This window comes from Stomoxys calcitrans, chromosome 3, assembly GCF_963082655.1.
Source record: "Stomoxys calcitrans chromosome 3, idStoCalc2.1, whole genome shotgun sequence".
In the NCBI taxonomy this organism is placed as follows: Eukaryota; Metazoa; Arthropoda; class Insecta; order Diptera; family Muscidae; genus Stomoxys; species Stomoxys calcitrans.
In genome coordinates, this window is record NC_081554.1 from 142,869,815 (window position 1) to 142,876,407 (window position 6,593).

A 6,593-nucleotide genomic window follows, 5' to 3' on the forward strand; every position below is an offset into this window, starting at 1 on the left:
CTCGCTTTTGGGAGGTGGAAGAGACCCCAAAAAAGGTTTTGAGGTCAGCAGAAGATATTTATTGCGAAAATAATTACAAAAATACAACACGACGTAATGAGGCGGGGAGATATATCGTAACTTTACCTTTTAAAAGCTGTTCAGAGATCGGTTCATCTAGGAACATCGCATTGGCACAGTTTCATAGAATGGAGAAAAAGTTGTCTAAGACCCCAGATATTAAAGCACATTATGATGCAGCCATATTAGAGTATTTGGAATTAGGACACATGAGGAAGGTAGACCCAAACAGCGTATACAGGACCCCTCACTACTACTTACCTCACCATGCAGTTATCAAACCAGATAGGGTTACCACAAAACTTAGAGTGGTTTTTAACGCATCTAGCCCAACATCAAACAAGAAAAGTCTTAATGATATCTTACATACAGGACCCATACTTCAGCAAGACCTTGTCGTACAAGTGTTGAACTGGAGATTTTTTAAGTACGTCTTCAATGCAGACGTGACAAAGATGTATCGTCAGATCTTAGTAGACCCCAATCAAACAGCATTTCAAAGGATCCTCTTTCGCAAATCAGAAAACCACCCAATTGAGGATTACGAACTCTTAACTGTTACCTTCGGCATAAATTGCGCCCCATTTTTAGCGATTAGGACCCTTCTCCAGTTAGCAGAAGACGTGAAAGATTCTCATCCGTTAGGATCAAGAATTATTAAAGAAAATTTATATGTCGATGATGTATTAGCGGGCGGACACTCCATAGAAGAAGCTACAGCAGCTAGGAAAGAATTAGCCTCCGCATTAGAATCAGCTGGTTTCAGGCTAAGAAAATGGGCGTCAAATGACACACGTTTGTTAAAGGATTTAAATGAAGACATGCTTCTTCCAATAGATTGGTTAAATATTTCCGAAGCTTCTTCGACAAAGACCCTAGGAATTCGTTGGAATATATCAGGTGATAATTTCACTTTTACGGCCCCTACAGTTGAAGAAAAGCAAATGAGCACCAAGCGAGAAGTATTATCAACGATAGCAAGGTTTTTCGACCCATGTGGATGGTTAGCGCCAGTAATTGTTGTAGCCAAGTTAATCATGCAGCAGGTTTGGCTAGATAAGGTAGAATGGGATGACTCGTTGAAGCCAGTGACTCAAATGAACTGGAATAACTTTGTGAGAGGCAGCCATTCTATAGACACTGTATCGATACCAAGATGGGTTCGGTTTACACCTGCTAGTATTGTGGAGATACATGGATTCTGCGACGCGTCAGAAAGCGCATATGCAGCCACAATTTATATACGCGTTGAACACATCGATAAAACTGTAGACACTTTTCTTCTAGCAGCCAAGACCCGAGTAGCCCCAGTTAAGAAAATCTCTCTGCCAAGGTTAGAATTATGCGGTGCAGTTATGTTGTCAAGGTTAGCAAATGCCATTGTGCCTAAGCTTCGATTATCAAAGTTTACGACCCATTTCTGGACCGACTCTACAATCGTTCTAGCCTGGCTACAAAAGCCACCATGCTCATGGAGCGCTTTCGTTGGTAACAGGGTTTCAGAGATATTAGAGAACGTCGGTGGTGAGCATTGGAAACATGTTGACTCAGAATATAATCCTGCAGATGTAGCAAGTCGTGGCTGTTCTCCTGACGACTTAATATCTCATAATTTATGGTGGACGGGACCCCAGTGGCTCAAATTGCCGCATGATCAGTGGCCGCAAGACCGAGTTAATACAGACACTAATCTTGAAGCAAAACAAGTTAAAGTATTCGCAACAGGCACTTTTGATGACCCTTTGACTCGATTTTCGTCTTTAGCTAGAGCATATCGTGTTTTGTCTTACGCAGTTAGGTTCTGGCGTAACACAGGTTCAACTAGATCCTCACTTAAAATTTCATCGCAAGAAATAACCAGCCCAGAGCTCATAGACACAAAGATGCGTCTTATAGTGGCAACTCAGAAACATTACTTCGTTGAGGAATACAGTTCTTTGACCCAAAAGAAAAGGCTTTCACCTAGAAGTAGTCTTTTACCATTCAACCCCTTCATAGATAGAAAAGGAGTAATTAGATCCAATGGTCGTTTAGTTCAATCGCCAGCTTTGACGTACAGCGAACGTCATCCAATCTTAATCCCATATGATTCGCGATTTGCACTCCTTCTAGTGGAATTTGTTCATAAAGTCTCAATGCACGGAGGCAATCAACTTATGACCCGGCTCATCCGTACGGAGTTTTGGATATTCAGATTGAAACAGTTGATCAAGAAAGTTATACACAATTGCAGAGTTTGTACCCTATATCGATTAAAGACTCAGACCCAAATTATGTCATCTCTTCCACCCGAGCGTACTACTTTATCCAGACCCTTTACGAATACAGGGGTAGATTTTGCAGGACCCTTCGGAATCAAAAGCTTAACAGCACGAGCGTGTTTAATAACCAAGGGTTATATCTGCATATTTGTTTGTTTTGCGACAAAAGCCATCCACTTAGAAGCAACAAGTGATTTATCGACTCAATCATTTCTGGCGGCATTAGCTCGTTTCATAGGAAGGAGAGGGTGCCCAGAAAAGATATATTCCGACAATGGAAAGAATTTTATAGGCGCAGCAGAAATGCTCAAGAAAGATCAGAAAGAGTTTATGAAAAGTTTACAGAGCAGCGCCATTCAGCAACATGCTCATCAGAATTTAGAGTGGAAATTTATTCCTCCAGGAGCTCCCCATATGGGGGGATTGTGGGAGGCAGGAGTTAAATCATTCAAGATACACCTTAAGAAGTCTATGCCCAAAATGAACTTCACGTTCGAAGAACTGTCAACCATATTGGCACGTATCGAGGCCTGCCTCAATTCACGACCCCTTAGTCCAGCTTCTGAAGACCCTAACGATTTAGCACCCTTGACCCCAGCTCACTTCCTTATAGGCTCTTCCCTTTTGACCCCGGCAGAACCCGACATCTCAGAGGAGGACATAACGCTTGCAAATCGGTGGAAGAGATTAAAGATTATATCCCAAAACTTTTGTCAGAGGTGGAAGTCAGAGTACTTAAATGAGCTTCACCGTAGATACAAATGGAAGTATCAGCAAGATAACATACAGGTCAATGATTTAGTTGTCATCAGGGATGAGAGATATCCCACCGAGTGGAAGTTAGGACGAGTTTTTAAAACATACCCCGGTGTTGATCAGAACACTCGAGTTGTAGATATTCGAACTTCCAATGGCATAGTCAGTCGACCCATAACTAAGATTGTCAAATTATTCTCAGACACCCCTAGCAATTCATAATCACATCAAAACACGGTACTCACGGGATTTTGGTTACAGATAATGGCCGGATATTTACCTCGCCCAGAGTCCCCACGACCCGCCAGACCCACACGCCCTCGCTTCGACCCACGGGAACCCAGGTATCGCCCCGCATCTTGGCAGTATGCCTGTGGCCTCTGCCAGGAGGACCACGCCATACGGTCATGCCCGCGGTTCCGGCAAATGACACCGTATCAGAGATACGAGACAGTTGAGAGACGGAGTTACTGTCGGAACTGTCTGGCGCGCAGCCATCTGGCCCCAGACTGCCCCGTGGTCACTGCCTGCCGAACATGCGACTACCGCCATCACACAATGCTGCATGGAGCCCCACAGCTTAGGGAGACATACGGCAGCTACAGCCCGCCCCCAATGGAGATTGCCAACACACGGCAACTTGCAATCGAACCAGCCAACCAGATGCCCCTCGTCCAAGGCCCTCCCCCGGTCGAGATACCTTACAGCCGGGCCACTGTTTTTGTACCCACGGCGATGGTGGAATTGGCACCCGAGGAGCAGGACGATTGGGCTGGGGTACGGGTACTTTTGTGCCAGGCATCGACCATCACCCGAATCGCGGCAGCCACAGTAACTCGCCTGGGGATACCAACGAGAGAGCGCAGAGGGCACCGTCTGGCAACAATAAGACTTCGGTCAAGGCATGCGTCGAGGAGGACCATGTATACCATCCGGGCAGTGGTGACCCGGGATTTGCCGCGACGACCCTATTCAGATCCCATCATTCCCGACCCCACAAGCAGCCTAAGATCCCTTTCTTTGGCAGATGCTGACCCTAGGGGCAACGAACCAATCGATGTAGAGGTAGGGGCCGATGCCTACGCCCACCTCCGGAGGAGTGGTGTTGTACAACCCGGATTGGGAGCCGTCTTCGCCCAGGAGACAGATTGGGGATACGTGTTCGTCGGCCCAGTCACCTCACAGGCAAGAAACCAAAATTAAAAAGGTAAGATGTCACTTCGTCACTTGGAGGGGGAGAATGTTCAAAGTACGTTTGAACATGAAGTCATGTGCACCCATGTGCAGACATGCGTTCACGTATGCACATGACCCACTGTGCATAACGGTACATTGAAGTAAGTTCTTAATCGCTGATTCCGCCTTGACTTCATATTTGTTTACCTGGAATTGTTGCTTGTAGCTTGGAAAGTTGACCGTTTTCGCGGGGTCCAAGTGACAAGCAACAACCAAAAAAAGATCAGTCTCGCTTTTAAATCTCAAACCCGCGCATCGTATTCTCTCCCCCTCAAAGTGAACCCAAGTGAAGTGAAAAGCAAAAAAGTGATCTTACATATATACATATAAACAATCGTTAAAGAAAAGAACATTACAAACAGTGAAACAAAAATTAACAAACTCAATTTTCAGACGTGAAGAAGACACTAAGATACAACATAAACCCACAAGAAGACCCAAAATCAACACAACACATGGTTAAACCATCAAAGTGCGGGACACCAAAAATAAACACAAGTGCAGGCCACTCTACACACCATCAACCAATTCCTATATCCTTAGACCCAAAATCAAAATGTGAAATAACCTACTTACCCTCTAAAATTAAATTTTCCTACTTAAAGCTAAAGTTAAAATTTCCTATCCAAAACTAAAAGTAAAATTCGCTACTTAAACTAAGAATAAATTGTGCTACTTCATCCTAAAAGAAATTAACTACTTAATGCTACATGTACAATTGTCTATCTAAATTTACCTACAACAAAAGACTGAATTCGATTTACTACTTATAAATAATGAAATGAGCAACAAACACAATAAACCATTACAACAGCATTGAATTTTAAACCTAATTCTCCCTCTGATTTTTTATTTCGAAAGGCAAAACCCTTAGTTTGACCCCAAACAGCTCTAAAACTATAAATATTTAGTTCCACTCTCTTTAAGACACAAATTGTCTAGGTGAGCAAATACGTCCTATTTGGAGGTTGTTATGGTGGTGGGACGTCCGCTAGATAGTTGGCCCCTAATATTGATATCAGATACGTGGTCTACTCTAACATACTTTTAATTTGAGCCCCATATTTCCATAGTCGGCAAACATGACCGCCTTGGGGGGTGTTTTGGGGAATGGGCGGGCACTCAGTGAGTTGGCCTTGAAAATATATATCGGACTCATGGTCCGCTTTAAGAGCCCTCTTTTTGAGCCACATATTGCAATATTCAGAAAATACTTACTATTTGGGTGGTGTTGTGGGGGTGGGGTGGCGCCATAGACATTTTTCCCGAATATTGATTTCAAATTCGTGTTTTAGACCTTTCACGTGAGCCCAATATAGCTATGGTCGTAAATTTGTCCCCTTTGGGGGATGTTTTTGGTGAAAGGCGGCCCCCAAACACTTGGTCCCATATTTGGATATCAGATTCGTATTCTGCATTCAAATAACTTTTATTTAAGCCCCATATTCCCATGGTCAGTAATTAAGTCCTGTTTGGGGGGTGTTTTGGGATAAGGGTGGACCCCCAAAAACGTGGTCCCACATTTGGATATCAGATTCGTATTCTACTCGCAAATATCTTTCATTTGATCCCACAATTGGATATCTAATACGTTTTCTTATCCTAAATACCTTTATTTTGAGTCCCATATTGTCGTGATTGGTCTAAATATATGTTTGGTAGGTTTTAGGGTGGGGCAGCCCCCCTACGTACCCCATCCGAAATTTGGATACCAAATTTTTATTTTTAGGGTACTATATGAGAGCACACAAAATTTCGCTTAAATCGCACCACCCATCTCCGAGATCTGTCGTTTCTGAAAATTAGGATAAGGGGGAGGGTCCGCCCCCCTTCAGATATCAAAAAATTTAGTACCCTATTTTCACCACGGGGCAATATGTACCATCTGTGAAAATTTTAAGAAAATCGGTTCAGCCGTTTCTGAGGCTGTAAGGAACACACAAACATACAAACAAACAAACTAACAAATCTACAAACAAACACAAATTGATTTTTATATATAAGGTATCTGCCATATAAGCCGATCAGGGATCTTGACTTCTTGAGCCTTTAGAGTGCGCAATTATTATAAAATTTAACTGAAATTTTGCTATTGAAGCCAAGAATGCGGCATACAGAGCAACCCTGCAACCAGTAGCAACGCGCCAGATGAAGGAGTGGTATCGGGAGAAAAGAAGAGAGGTGAAACGCTTATTCCGCAGAAAGATGGAAATGGAAGACGTAAGTGTGGGCGATTTTAGATGTACAGGAGTCAAAATGAAGTCCGGAAATTCTACCAAA